Below are 16,914 nucleotides of genomic sequence, written 5' to 3'. Positions count from 1 at the left end.
AATGAATTAAATACTCCAATTAAAAGATGAATGGATAAAGAAGAGATGGTACATATATTTGGTGGAATATTACTCAACCATAAAAAAGAATGAAATCTTACTATTTGTGACAAGATAGATGGACCTAGGGTAATGTGCTTAATGAAATAAGTCAGACAGAAAGACAAATGATTTCACTTCAATGTGGTATCTAAAAAACGAAATAAATGAACAAATAAAAAATAAGTAAACTCATAGATAGGTAAAACAATCTGATAGTTGACAGATGAGGGGGGGTTAGGGGACTGGGTGAAAAGGATAAAGGGATTAAGAAGCACAATTGGCAGCTACAAAATAGTCATGAATATGTAAAGTACAGCTTAGGAAATATAGTCAATAATGTTGTTATAACTATGCATGGTGTCAGGTGGGTGCAAGACTTATGGCATGTCACTTCATTAGTTATATAAATGTCTACCAACTATGCTATATACCTCAAACTACTATAACATTAAATGTCATCTGTAATTGAAAATTTAAAACATTTTTAAAAATCAGATCATGTCATCCTTCTGCTTTCCACTGCACTTGGAATAAAACCCAAACTCATTATCATGGTTCTCAAAGTTCTACATTATCTCCTGCCTGCCTACTTATTGTGCCTTATTTTCTACTACTACTTCCCTTTTCACCTTATTGTAGTCACATAATGATCATTGCTCCCTTAAACTCTCTAAGGCAGTTACTACCTCAGGACTATTATAGCTACTGAGTCTTCTCTGTGTTGGCACCTTATCATCATTGCAGGTCTCTTTCAAAACACGACTTCTCAGAGGGTTCCCTGACCACTCTAAACTTCCTGCCCCCATCAGCCATTAGCATAGTGTCAGTTTTATCATCACCATGACACTTTTCTACTATTTCCCCTAATGTTTTCCCAGCACCTGGCACATAGTAGGTGCTTATTAAATGTTACTTAGTTGATAAATTCATTGAGTCTAAACCTGTCAGATTAATTCTAATAATTATTTTTCAGAGAGAAAATCTGTGAGTGCTATATTAGGAGACTACTAAGTGAACAGTGAGAGGGCTGCCTCAAATCTCACCTGTAACAGAAGCCTTCCTTTATTCACCTGCCAAAATGGTACCTTCTCTTACTATGGCCCAGCTACCAGTCTCTTATACCTTTTTATATTATATCAAAACCACTTGTAAATAACTCTTTCAGATGTGCTCATATCTCCACTCAGGTTTTTATCTTCTGAAATGCAGGTGCTGATCTTTCCTCATTCACATATCCTACCATAACCCTCTGCACACATCAGGTGCTTTAGCAATCTTGTCCAGTGGCTGAAGCACCAACGGAGATGTGGCCCTTCAAAGGAAGCTCACATTGCCACAATGGGGGAGGGAAATATACAACATACTCACCCACAGGGCCTGAGTCTTGATGACGCAAACAGTCCCCACCATATAAAAGCGATCCTCCAAAGGAATCTCAGTAGTAGATGCTTCAATGTACTTTGGGCTGGGGAAGAAGCGAGTCAAAAACTCCAAAGGCTCTAAGGGAGACATACAGACACATGTGACAATCTAATAGAAAGACAGGCAAGTTACACAAAAAGATGGACATCTGCCACATTAGTGTGTGTTTGCTAGGCCATCAACAACTTTCAGAATTCTGAGCAATGGATTTTTCCTATCTTCCTTCCATTCCAGTCACCTTCCCCACCATGGTGTCCACTAAAACATGAAGAAGTCATTACTGAGAAATAATTATTGTAAGTTCAGGGCAATTTTCAGTCCTGTGTTCTTACCCTTTCCATGATGTTTTAGTTTCCAAAATAAATTTCGCTCCCTTCTTTTATAAAGACTACTTGAGTATTAAGTGTGCACATGTAATTTGTGTGCATATGTAGTCAAGCAAGTTTCCTTTTAAAGAAAGGTATCTGAATTTTAGTTTCCAAGACACACAAAAACATATCAGACAAACATTGTGTGAGCTAATTTTTGTTTACTCATTCATTCATTCATTTTATTTGTTTATTATGTTAAGACCTCAGTGGCAAAAACTGAGTTAATTATACTCTTATTTCATGGCATGTTATGAACACAGATAAAGTCTCTGCCGTTTTTATTTTTCCTCGCTGCCTCTCCCCTACTCAAACACCCACTGTCATCTGCCATCTTTAATATACATCCTTGTAAAGTATGCAGTTTGGTTTTATTTATATATGTTTACAATTTTCAAAAGTGGCATTGGGCTATAGATCTCTTTCTATTTCTTACTTTTTTCATTCAACAATACGGTTTTAAGATCTATGTTGTAGTATGTATATCTTGAGTTCATTGCTTTAAACTATTACAAAGTTTTCCTTGTTGTATATTTCTCAAATTTTACTTGTCCATTTCCCTAATGATGCCCACTGAGGCTGTTTCCAACTCTCTCCTACCACAAACTATACTATGGCATACATAGTACATGTACCCTTAGACACAGATCTCTCTGAAAGTTTGTCTCTGAATTATTTAAACCCAATGATGTGATTGCTAAGCCTTAGGATAATCAACATAACAAATTCACTCTGCTTTTCAAGATGGCTTATGAGCTTACATTTCTGTCAAGTATATTAGTTTTTTCAGTACTCACATTCTCATCAATGTTTGGAAACATTCACATTTCTAATTGTTATTCTGATAGGTGTATAGAACTCATTGTTTTTAGTTTGCTTTTGTTTTTTAATATTTTTAAAATATATTTATATTGATTTCAGAGAAGAAGGGAGAGGGGAGAGAGATATAGAAACACCAATAATGAGAGAGAATTATTGATCAGCTGCCTCCTGCACACCCCTTACTGGGGATCAAGACCGCAATCCGGGCATGTGCCCTTGACCAGAATTGAACCCAGAACACTTCAGTCCGCAGGCTGATGCTCTATCCACTGAGCCAAACCAGCTAAGGCTCTCATTGGTTTTTAAATTTTTCATTCTTTGCCCTGCTGATTTGGCTCAGTGGTTGAGCATCTACCTTTCAACCAGGTTGTCACAGTTTGATTGCCCAGTCAGGACACATGCCCATGTAGAGGACTCGATCCCCAGTAGGGGGCATGCAGGAGGTGCTGATTGAGTATTCTCTCTCATCATTGATGTTTCTATCTCTTTCTTCCTCTCCCTTCATCTCTGAAATCAATAAAATAAAAAAATATTTTTAAATATTTAACTCTTTGCTTTCTAGTGAGTTCAAGCATCTTTTCACATATTTGTTGAACTATTTATCTCTGATTCAAGCCCTAGGTGTTTTAACAGCCCCAAGTCCATGTCTATGTTAATTTCTCAGCTTCTAACTCCTGTTAGAAGTTAAACTTAAAAACTATAAATTAGGACCCCATATTCATAGGACACAGATCTGGGTTTTGATTTCCTATAAATGACACTTTTTTTTCCATTCAAATTCTGAGAAATGGCAACCTTACTCTTCCTCTAGGCCAGTGATGGCGAACCTTTTGAGCTCGGCGTGTCAGCATTTCAAAAACCCTAACTTTGGTGCTGTGTCACATATAGAAATTTTTTGATATTTGCAACCATAGTAAAACAAAGACTTATATTTTTGATATTTATTTTATATATTTAAATGCCATTTAACAAAGAAAAATCAACCAAAAAATGAGTTCGGTGTCACCTCTGACACGCTTGTCATAGGTTCGCCATCACTGCTCTAGGCCAACAGAAAGAATTAACTTATTTATTAAGTCTCTAGGTTTTATGTGTAGGTCCTTGAATGAGTGTAAAACTTCTGACCCCAAACAATGGAGCCTATGTATTATTTAAAAATCACCTAAGCAACTACATAATCAGCTACCTCTTATCACTGTGGTTCTGTACTTCATCCATTAATTTCTGGCATGTATAGACTTCCCTTTCTTTTAAGTGTGGCTATGCATTAAACTTCTTTTGTTATTTTTTAAACAATCATTTCCTGTTTTTGTATAAGGAAAGAACCATCCTTAACATCTCAGTCCACCATTTTGCCATATGACCCCCACCTTGTAAACTTCACTATTAATTTTTAAAGTCTAATTCATGTCTGTAACCAAAGCCTGTGATCATATGGCTATCAGAGTTTGAGTACTGACAGCAGAAGGACATTTATGTTAGCAACAAAGGGCTGCATAACTCATGAACTTTATCTAGATAAAATTAAAAACTGAACTGCTTACCATCAGTAACATCTTTTAGACACAGGAAGAATTTTGCATATTCATAAATAATTCTACCATCATAGGTAAAATCTCCTCTTTTCAAATGACAGCAAAACTCGGTACGTCTCCCAACTTAGAAAAAATACAAAACAAGGCTACATTTATACTTTGCCATATTCTTTGGGATTATTTCATATTACTACTGTCTTAGACTAGATTTTTAAAAAAATATTTTCTTTCTATGAACATCAGCACTTTCATAACTATCTATGTTGTATCTGTAGAGTGGGTTACCAGCTAGAACATTATTTCTATAACACGAATGCAATTATATACAGAAACTGAATAATTGGGGTTAATAATAAAGGACAATATTTAATGTAGAAGAGATTTTTAACACTACAAATATAGTTTGTAAAATTATATTAAGTCAAACTAATATATAATCAGCAGCTATATTGGTTCCAAATATCTTTATTTTTACTACTCTGGAGTGTTACCTGTTTCTTAAAATCTAAGAATTTACCATTTGAGAAAAAATCTATACCTGTATTTGACACAGGATATTTAAGACAAATCTTTTGGAAGACATCTCTTTTCTCTTCATCAGGCAGAAGGTTTAGGAATTTTTTACCCACAATTTCATCCTTAAGAAGGAAAGAGAGACAATAAATTTTGTTATATGTGCTACTACTGTTCACTTTCTCTATCTCCTTACCTTCAGTAAGCTTATCATCTGCCCACCTCAGCTATTTTATAGTCATACCTATTGTACTTCTTAAAGTCCCAATTCACATTACCCCTCTCTGTGACTATCCCCTCTTACCTTTCCAGTGCACTCATGCAAGTACCACACCTCTCCAACAACTATGCCATCAACTGAAAAACGCGAGTCCATTCCTATCACATTTTCACTGTGCATTATCTCCTTCAAGTTGTCACATCCCTCCCTACTCAGCTCAGATTTCATAGTCAATCACTATAATCCCTCCCATGTGCTCTTTCTCTCTGACATATTTACCAGCAAAAATCCCAACTCTGGTTAATTACAGCTCTTCATCTCCTCTGTACCTTCACCAAAGCAAGTGAATGTTTACAGAGAAAAACCCACAAACATGCTGCGTATCATTTGTAAATAAGCACTTAGCTCTGTCTAGAAATTATTTTACATTTTCTTAGACAATTCACTCTCCTAATCTTCTTGCCTACAATTTCTTGCCTACAATTCACTCTCCGACTCTCCAAACTAATTATTTCTTGCCTTTTCCTCCCTTTTCAAACCTCCAACCACTCACCCTCTGCAGATTCAGCTGGGGATCTCATTTCTTATTTCAATGAAAAACAAAGGGGGAAGGCAATGCTAATATCGCCCTGCCACTAAATGTATCAATTTATCTCTTCCTGTGCCCAGAGAAAATGTATCAATGTATCTGTTCCTGTGACCAGAGACCTACTTTTTCTCCCATGTCAATGAATAAGATTTACTTAAGTTTAGTGGACTGCCTCTTATCCTCTCTTGACTTTTCAAGGATATCATTATAGAAAATTTCCCTCACCCCCACATCATCACACTATTTCTCTCTATTAGGTCTTTCCCATGGTATGCAAATGCTATATCAGAGATGCTATAATAATATCTGTTACCTCAAAAACAACACAAAATCCAAAAATCCAAAACCTTCCTTGATACTACATCCTCTTCTCCAGCTCTATTTCTCTGGTCCACTTTAGAACAAAAATCCTTGAAAGGAACTATACTAGTGGTCTCTCAGTTTTTTCATTCTCACTTTCCCTTGAAACCACACTAATCAGATTTTTATCCTAACCATGGCACTATTTTTTTATTATTATTTATTTTTGTTTTATTTTTATTTTTTTTATTGCTTAAAGTATTACCAAGAGTATTACATATGTCTCCTTTTTTTCCCCCCGCCCTTGAAAATCCCCTGGCCTCCCTTACCCCCCAGTGTCTTATGTCCATTGGATATGCTTATATGCATGCATACAAGTCCTTTGGTTGATCTCTTACCCGCCCCCCTCCTGCCCTCCCACCTTCCCCGGCCTTCCTGCTGTAGTTTGACAGTCTGTTCGAGGCAGCTCTGCCTCTGTATCTATTTTTGTTCATAAGTTTATAATGGTCTTCATTATCCAGAAATGAGTGAGATCATGTGGTATTTTTCCTTCATTGACTGGCTTATTTCACTTAGCATAATGCTCTCCAGTTCCATCCATGCTCTTGCAAATGGTAAGAGTTCCTTCTTTTTTACAGCAGCATAGTATTCCATCGTGTAGATGTACCACAGTTTTCTAATCCATTCATCTACTGATGGGCACTTAGGCTGTTTCCAGATCTTAGCTATGGTGAATTGTGCTGCTATGAACATAGGGGTGCATATATCCTTTCTGATTGGTGTTTCTGGTTTCCTGGGATATAGTCCTAGAAGTGGGATCACAGGGTCAAATGGGAGTTCCATTTTCAGTTTTTTGAGGAAACTCCATACTGTCTTCCATAGTGGTTGCACCAGTCTGCATTCCCACCAGCAGTGCACAAGTGTTCCTTTTTCTCCACATCCTCTCCAGGACTTGTCGTTTGTTGATTTGTTGATGATAGCCAGTCTGACAGGTGTGAGATGGTACCTCATTGTTGTTTTGATTTGCATCTCTCGGATGATTAGTGACTTTGAGCATGTTTTCATATGTCTCTTGGCTTTCTGAATGTCCTCTTTTGAAAGGTGTCTATTTAGATCCTTTGCCCATTTTTTGATTGGATTGTTTATCTTCCTTTTGTTAAGTTGTATGAGTTCCCTATAAATTTTGGACATTAGGCCCTTATCAGATATGACATTGGCAAATATGTTTTCCCACACAGTGGGTTTTCTTGTTGTTTTTTTTGATGGTTTCTTTTGCTGTGCAGAAGCTTTTTATTTTGATGTAGTCCCATTTGTTTATTTTCTCTTTGGTTTCCAATGCCCTAGGAGTTGTATCGGTGAAGAAATTGCTTCAGCATATGTCTGAGATTTTGTTGCCTTTGGATTCTTCTAGTATTTGTATGGTTTCCCGTCGTATATTTAAGTCCTTTATCCATTTTGAGTTTATTTTTGTGTATGGTGTAAGTTGGTGGTCTAGTTTCATTTTCTTGCATATATCTGTCCAATTTTCCCAACACCATTTACAGGAAACCATAAAAATTCTAGAAGAATCCAAAGGCAACAAAATCTCAGACATATGCCGAAGCAATTTCTTCACTGATACAGCTCCTAGGCCACTTGAAACTAAAGAGAAAATGAACAAATGGGACTACATCAAAATAAAAAGCTTCTGCACAGCAAAAGAAACCATCAACAAAACAACGAGAAAACCCACTGTGTGGGAAAACATATTTGCCAATGTCATATCTGATAAGGGTTTAATCTCCAACATTTATAGGGAACTCATACAACTTAACAAAAGGAAGATAAACAATCCAATCAAAAAACGGGCAAAGGACCTAAATAGATACCTTTCAAAAGAGGACATTCAGAAAGCCAAGAGACATATGAAAACATGCTCAAAGTCACTAATCATCCGAGAGATGCAAATCAAAACAACAATGAGGTACCATCTCACACCTGTCAGACTGGCTATCATCAACAAATCAACAAACGACAAGTGCTGGAGAGGATGTGGAGAAAAAGGAACACTTGTGCTCTGCTGGTGGGAATGCAGACTGGTGCAGCCACTATGGAAGACAGTATGGAGTTTCCTTAAAAAACTGAAAATGGAACTCCCATTTGACCCTGTGATCCCACTTCTAGGAATATATCCCAGGAAACCAGAAACACCAATCAGAAAGGATATATGCACCCCTATGTTCATAGCAGCACAATTCACCATAGCTAAGATCTAGAAACAGCCTAAGTGCCCATCAGTAGATGAATGGATTAGAAAACTGTGGTACATCTACACAATGGAATACTATGCTGCTGTAAAAAGGAAGGAACTCTTACCATTTGCAATGGCATGGATGGAACTGGAGAGCATTATGCTAAGTGAAATAAGCCAGTCAATGAAGGAAAAATCTCATTCATTCATGGATAATAGAGACCATTATAAACTTTTGAACAATAATAGATACAGAGGCAGAGCTGCCTCAAACAGATTGTCAAACTGCAGCAGGAAAGCCGGGGAGGGTTGGGGGGCAGGAGGGAGGTGGTAAGAGATCAACCAAAGGACTTATATGCATGCATATAAGCATAACCAATGGACATAAGACACTGGGGGATAGGGGAGGCTAGGGGACTGTCAAGGGCGGGGGGAAGAAAAGGACACATATGTAATACCCTTTGTAATACTTTAAGCAATATAAAAAAATTAAAAAAAATTTAAAAAGAGAAAAAAACCATTTTTTTTTTAATTTTGGGGATGTATGAAGAAGGATGAAGTAAGGTGAGTAGGAGGGCAGACTGCTAGGAACAAAGGGTAGTGACTACAAGTTTTTCCAAAGGAAAAACTGTCAAGGAAATCAATGATTGGGGAAATATAATGGCAGATTTCAAATATAAGTTTAATACCATGATGATAATAACCATCATTTGATTCATGGTATGTGTTATAACATCATAAATTAGATTCTTATCATCTTTTTATCACACTCATCCATTCCATCAGCAAAATGTATCTTGCTTACAAAATGCTAATTCTACATCTACCTAATGCACCCAATTACCATCTATTGCCTGGACTATTACAATAGTTTTGCAAATGGACTCCCTACTTCCATTCCCCATAACCAATCCTTAACACAAGAACCAAAGTGTTTCTGATGAAACTGAAGTTCGGATCACTTCCCTCATCTGCCCCAAACTCCCCGATGGCTTCCTCCCATCTCAGAGGAAAACACAAAGTCATTGCAATGGACATAAACAAGGTGGACCTCTGTTACTGCTCTGACCTCATCACCTCCTAGTACTTTTCCTTTTGCACACAGTACTCAATCACAATGGCCTTTTACTCTACCTTTTCTACACCAAGCACATTCCTGCTTTAGTGCCATCTCACTTGCTCTTGCTTCTGCCTGGAACACACTTGCTCTAGTTATCTGCACTACTCACATACTCACTCTATTTAGGTCTTTGCTCAAATGTCACCTAATCATACAGGTCTTCACTAACCACACCATTTATAAAAGTCCCCTCCTGTTACTAAGTAATATTTTTCTCAATTTACAGATGAGAAACTAAAGCTCATGTAGTTAGTGAGTGACAGAGCTAAATTTTAATCTGCAGATTGACTCCAAAGACCAAATTCCTCCTATCCCACTTGCTATTAGGTTAGAGTTGCCCAACAGACAGAGGCCTGGATTTTTAATGAAATTACAGATTCCTGGAGCAAGGCAGATATTCTAGAATCGGTTTGGTCTCCATATTAATACAAGATGTGTGATTTATAATATGATATTTTTAATCAAAGTCTGAAAAAAGAGTGCATGTTATAAATTCAGAATTAGGATTTAATGAAGAAAAATGTAAAATGCACCTCAGGTATAATTCTTTTTAACCCTGTTTTATAAGAATATATAACTTCACTAACATTTAATGTTTATGTACAGACATAATAGTTATGGCTTAATTTTTTAAATATTCATAGTTTTTTATTTTTATTTTTAAAAATGTTTTTATTGATTTTAGAGAGAGAGGAAGGGAGGGGGATAGAGAGATAGAAACAGTGATGAGAGAGAAACATCCATCGGCTGCTTCCTGCATATCCCTAACGGGAACAAGCCCACAAGCTAGGCATGTGTCCTGACCAGAAATCCAACTGAGGTACTCTTTTTTTAAAAAAATATATTTTATTGATTTTTTACAGAGAGGAAGGGAGAGAGATAGAGAGTCAGAAACATCGATGAGAGAGAAACAGCGATCAGCCGCCTCCTGCACATCCCCCACTGGGGATGTGCCCGCAACCCAGGCACATGCCCTTGACCGGAATCGAACCTGGGAACCTTCAGTCCGCAGGCCAAGGCTCTATCCACTGAGCCAAACCGGTTTGGGCCAACTGAGGTACTCTTAGTTCATGGGTCGATGCTCAACTACTGTACTACACCAGCCAGGCTATAGCTTTATTTTTTAAAAATTTTTTATTGTTGAAAGTATTACACATGTCTCCTTTTTCTCCCATTGAACTCTCCATGCCCACTCCCACCCCCCATCACAGGCCTTTACCCCCTTACTGTCTGCATTCATCTGTCAGGCCCATATGCATGCATACAAGTCCTTTGGTTGATCTATCTCCCCTCCCACCCTCCTCTGCCCTCCCTCTGAGGCTCAAAGGTCTGTTTATAGCTTTATTTTTAAGTATAGCTTTATCTCAGGCAATCAAGTCCATGGTATAAAATTAGTCATTCAAACCTATTATGTCCCAGACACCTTTACTTCAGAGTGACTGTGTGTATGTGTCTGCATGTGTGTGTGTATGTGTTATTTGTGTATAATACCTCAAATTTTGAAGGGTGAAAGAGTCTCTTGAGACTGAAAACTTTGAACCAAAATATATAAAGAATCAAGAATAATATAACACCATCACTGTGGAGAATCCCAGATGAGTGGATTGAAAAACTGTGGTACATCTACACAATGGAATACTATGTTGCGGTAAAAAAGAAGGGATTCTTGCCTTTTCCAACAGCTTGGATGGAACTGGAGAGCATTATGCTAAGTGAAATAAGCCAGTCAGAGAAAGATAAATACCACATGATCTCACTCATTTGTGGAATATAGAGAACAACATAGACTGATGAACAGGGTCAGATTCAAAGACAGAGAAATAGCAATCAGACTATTAATCCCCAGAGGGAAAGTAGGTGAGGGTGGGGGTAAGGGAGAGATCAACCAAAGGACTTCTATGCATGCATATAATCCAAACCAATGGACATGGACAACAGGGGGATGAGAGCATGATTGGGGGGGGGGGCGGGGAGGATGAGGGTTAATGGGGGGGATGATGTTACATTTGTAATTCCTCAACTAATAATTTAAAGATTAAAAAAACTATTTGTTAAAACTATTCTATATGATATGGCAATGGTAGATATATGTCATTATATGGTATACTTGTTAAAACCAGAGAATGTATCTTCTGGGTTCCTGTGGAGGGGATGGCCCCACACATCCAAGCAATGCTCCAGACACCAGCTCCGTGTCCTACAATTCAACTCAATTTTGACACTATCTACCTAAAGACAGCATCAGGTTCCACAGCGTAAGGGTTTGGTCCTACAAGAATGCCCCCCTCCTAAAAAAATGAATAAAATAAAATCCCCATATAATAGGAAAAAGTCACCAATCTCAGTAAATGACCAATTTGGTTTAAGTAATATCTAAAACCATAAAAATTGGGGTAGTTTTCTCCTCTTCTATATAACAAAATTTAGTCTGTAATGGGTCATACTAATACAGTCTTTCTTTTAATACAGATTTAATAAGATCACTTCCCTTCCATGATATAAGTACATTAAAGTCCAATTCAATGAATATGTCTAATATCTGTATTTTATTCGGCTCTTTTAGTATCCTATAAATATAAGCTGAATTTGAAAATATAAACTGTTTTCGAAAAGAAAGTAAGAGAATGAGAAATAAAGAGACAGATCACATTATCTGTAAATAAAGACAAAAGAGTGGAAAAGCTCTCTGGGTTTCTCAGTGGGCTAGGAACATGCCAGCTGGAATGGCATACCTAGTGGAATAGTAAGTTTCTAAACCACTTCTAAGTTAACTAAAGGATAACAACAAAACTTCTACTGATGTACATGTTCCAAAGTTGAATGCTATAGGTCTCTGGGTCAGGGTTTACAACTTTGTGGAGTAGTGAAGAATATACCATGAGGGCAATAATCCATATGTTATTAACATAAGCAGCCAAATGACAGAGATTTCAGGAGTGGTTGTGGTGGTAGATGTACTCTACACAGCCCCTTTTCACATACAGGCAAGAGTGGAATATGAAGGTTTTAGTAATTCCATATTTAAGTGATATATATGTTGAGTGTGCAGCCTAAAGATCCAGAAAAAATTAGGAAATCCTATATTCTGAGTCAATGATAGTATGAAGATGGAAAAAGCTTTCCTGAGACGGGCATAGTAATACCAAAGGGCTCAGGATGAGTGATCATTTTGGACACCGGAGACCCTGATTACAACTCATGTGGAAAAGTTTCCCCAGCAATACTTACAGCATTGCTAAACTATGCAATAATTTTTGTATTTTTTCCTAAAGAATATAATAATTTGTCATCTATACTAATAAAAGGGTAATATGCTAATTAGACCGGATGTCTTCCGGATGACCTTCCGGACATCCTTCCTGACATCCTTCCTGACAAAGCTGGGCCTGGGAGAAGCTGTCCTGGATCCCAAGTGCCTGAGGCCGGCCCAGGTCCCAGGTGCCTGTGGCCGGCCAGAAGGAGGGAAGCCTGGATCCCGGGTGCCTGCAGCCAGCTGGAGGAGGAAAGTCTGGGTCCCAGGTGCTGGGGCGGAGGCAGAGGTGGTTAGGGGCGATTAGGCCAGCAGGGGAGCAGTTAGGGGCAATCAGGCAGGCAGGCAGAGGTGGTTAGGGGCGATCTGGCAGGCAGGGAGGCGAGCAGTTAGGAGCCAGCAGTTCCGGATTGCAGGGATGTCCCGGATTGGAGAGGGTACAGGCCAGACTGAGGGACAGCCCCCCCCCCCACCCCCCCCACCCCCCGCACGAATTTCGTGCACCAGGCGTCTAGTTTAATATAAAGGGACAAAAAGCAAATCAGGACATGGAAATGAATGTCATGAGCCAGCATGAACAAATTATGACATTTATCATTTAATCAGTATATGTTGGACTTTAAAGGAAATGGACAATCAAACATACCCATACCAGGGAAAGCTGCCTTGTTTTCAGCCACCTTGGGGACCATCCACTGATTCTGAGGAGAATGCTATTTCAAAAATCACATTCTTATTTGGAGATTGCCTTTAGGGACAGTTTACAAGTCACACACACACACAGGTTTCATTACCTCATCTCAGAATTTGTTTTTATAGATTTAAGCTGAGACCAATGGAGACATCAATAGAACAGGTGCACATTTTGACAACACTGAAAATATCTTTCATGAGTTGTATGTTCCTGAAAACAAATAATAACCCCTAAACAACAAACCGAATTATCCTTTCCCAAATTGAGCTGAAGAACTTACTAATGTATAGCCAAGGAGAGGAGAGGCGTTTTCCGTTACATAAATGATCACTCCATCTGTGCTCATTATTATAATAAAGGTACCTAAGGACTAATGTAGAGAGAACAATAATGTAATAGTGGAACAATAATAACATGATAGCTTTATTTCTAAATGCATAAATAATTATAATAGCACACTGAAAATGTATTGTGGTTCTTAAATATCAATAAAGCAGACACAGACTTAATTAAAATTCCATTATTCTGCCTCCTACACAGAATCTACTTAACTGTAAGCATGAGATGTTTATCAAAGTATGTGTCACTTAGAAAATGGATTTCAATGTACACTAAATTAACACAAAACTCTCCAACACAAGCTAGGAAGATTCATTTCCATGTCTAGGTTGTTTCACATTTAGTTCAAAATTAATTTCAAAACATTAACAATATTTTGGAGGCCATTTCCATTTGTGGTTAGTTTAGTCATCTACTTATAAGTATGGATATTGCCATCACTTTCCTGCTATATAATGGATTAGATATCCAGACAAATGCCTTCTGGTAGAGAACACCTAAAATGATGAATAAAATATATAAAAACTTATATTTCAAAATAGGACCAAGCTTCTGGTAAAGAAAGAAACCTGATATCAGAAATTACTAGAACATGGGAATTAAAAGTAGAGTGATATTGGAACTTGTATTTTCCTTGAGAATACTGCATAACACTAATAGCATAGAGCTTGGGGGAGGGGGGAGAAAGCAAAGCCAGGGCCTCCCACAAGGTGGGAGGTGAAATTGGAGTTGCTTGTATAAAGCCAGGCCTCCTAAATAGTAACATTCTCAGCAAGCACAATAGAAAGATCTTATCCAGCAAAGGGAGACAGGAATGTGCATGCCTGCCTCAGTTTCAGCTAAAAAAGAAAAGAAAAACTAGTCTCATCTGCTTATAGCTAAAGAGAAGCACACACTCACATAGATTCTGAGCTGTAATTCACAAACTACCTGTGTAACCCTCATCACCTCAAGCCTATTATTTAGTTTAAAGTTTGACTACAATTATTTTAAAACCAAGGCTCAAAGAATTCATGTAGATAAAGTTTTAAAAGCATGAGCTTATAATAAAACATTAATAAACACAGGAAAAATGAAACAGTGAATGAGAGGCAGTGTAAGTAATAAAATACAGAATCAGATTTTAAAAAGAAACTGGAATTCTAAGAGATAGAATAAAAATAAATATGATTAATGTGCTTAAGTAAATAACAAAGGGTATTGAAAATATTGTGAAGAAACAAGAGACTCAAAACTAACCAGGCATATGTGAAAATAATCAAACAAAATGTCTAGAAATAATATTATCATAAAAAATAAAAACAATGTATAGGTTAAATAGCATCTTAGAACACAGCTGGAAAGACAGTTTTTGACTGAAAATAGAGCTAAAGAAATGATTCAGACTGCAACACAAAGAGACATAAGAATGAACAATAAGAAAAATTAAATGACGTGGAGAAGAGAGTGAGAAAGTGCACTAGATATTTCATACATGTTTACTTTATTCTCACAACAACTAAGTGAAATAAAGATTTTTTAACCCAGTTTACAGAAAAAGAAATCAAAGCTCAGGGAAGGGTAATTCTCAAGGACACATAACAAGTAAGTAACAAAGGCACAATTTATATCCTTGTCTGATTCAAAAGACCATGGTCATTCAGTCGTTAGTTTGTGTCTTTTGAATTTAGTGAAGCTAACCAGTTCCCCTGGAGATAGAAACCATAAACATCTCATGTCCTTGAGGGGAAAAAAATAAGAATTAAAGGTTTATTCTTTAGAGTCTAACAGTCTATGTTGAATGAGTCTACCAGATAATTACTAACGTGTCACTAACCTATGCAAGGACTTGTGCATATTTGTTATCACCCAAGATCAGTGATTTTCAAAACATAAACAAAACGGAAACAGATTTGGATACAGAGAACAGACTGATGGTTGCCAGGGGGGAGGGGTTTGGAGGACTAGGTGAAAAAGTGAAGAGATTGAGAAGTACAGATTGGTAGTTGCAAAATAGTCATGGGGTGGTAGATTATAGCATAGGAAGTATAGTCAATAATATTGTCATAACTATGTATGGTGATAGTTGGGTATTAGAAATATTAGGGGGAACACCACTCTGTAAAGTATATGATTGTCTAACCACTATACTGTACACCTGAAACTAATTCAAAATAATATTGAATGTAAACTAACTGGAAAAAAAAACAATTTAAAACAATAAAAATAAAAAGGAAACACTATAAAAAAAACTCGGCATAATAAGTGTCTGGGGAGCCTGTTAGAAATGCAGGCTCCTGGCCTTACCAGGATTGAGATTCTGATTCAGTTTAAGGTGGGTCCCAGGATTCTGTATTTTTACCAAACTCCCTAGGTAATTATTTTATGAATGGTTTCCTAATCACACTTAGAAAAACACTATTCTTTATCTTCTACTGCATGTATTCTACATAAGAAGTAATCAAAGAACAGACTTACCTCTAGTATCATACGGTGGAATTCGTCATAGTTACAAAATGATGGAGTCAAATTACGCCTCGGTTTAGAGCTTTCTAGTTTGCCTTCTTCTTCTTAGAAAAAGAAATAAAAGATAGAAAATTGTCATATTAAAATGATTAGCTATAGGTATTATATTTTTCAAAGTTAAAATTAATTTTATAAAGAAGAGAAAACACTGAGTGCTAGTGAGGGATCTGATGTAAGCTGTTTATAAATTATCATAAATGGAAGTGTTTGGAATTGAAAAAGACCTTGAAGATCATTCAATTCAATTTCTACTATACACATTATGACCTGTCCAACAACTTTAAGATTTTTTACCTCCTATTCTTTCCTTTTAGTGACATCTTTAAGTCTTTTGAACTCTATCAGACTCAGTATTCATGATATGCCAGATAAGATATGGCCTGTGTCAAGGGCTCTAGGTATATCAAGGCACCTAAAATCTTCTCTACCCCTGGCTGACATAAGGAATTCCACAATTTAATTCCATCTAATAATTAAGCTTTTAGCGAGGGCCCTTACCTAGATAATCTTTAAGCCCTATATTTTATCTCTTCAATGTAAATGACACTGTTCTATCTCCCACTCATCCTTCTCCATTCTTCAAGGTTTTCTGATTTTCCCAATGAGCAGTGTTGCTGTTACTGTACTCACTCAGAGCCCTCTCCACCCACCCCCAACCCCACCTACTCCATAACTTCACTAACTCATGGACTTCAGTAACACAACCCTACAATCTCCAGTAATTGTAATACATGTCAATAAATGCTAGTTTCTTCTCCTCACAGAAAAATTAGAAACCCACGGCATACAGCTTTGATCCCTATTAAAAATGTTAAATGCCCTGGCCCATGTGGCTCAATTGGTTGGGCCTCTTCCCATGCACCTAAATGTTGCTGATTCTATTCCCGGTCAGAGCACATGCCCAGGTTGCAGGCTAGATTCCCAGTAGGGGGCACCAAGGAGGCAGCTGATGGATGTGCTGCTCT

Source organism: Myotis nattereri, assembly GCF_964212035.1.
Source record: "Myotis nattereri genome assembly, chromosome: X".
In the NCBI taxonomy this organism is placed as follows: Eukaryota; Metazoa; Chordata; class Mammalia; order Chiroptera; family Vespertilionidae; genus Myotis; species Myotis nattereri.
Note: the sequence above shows the minus strand (reverse complement) of the source record.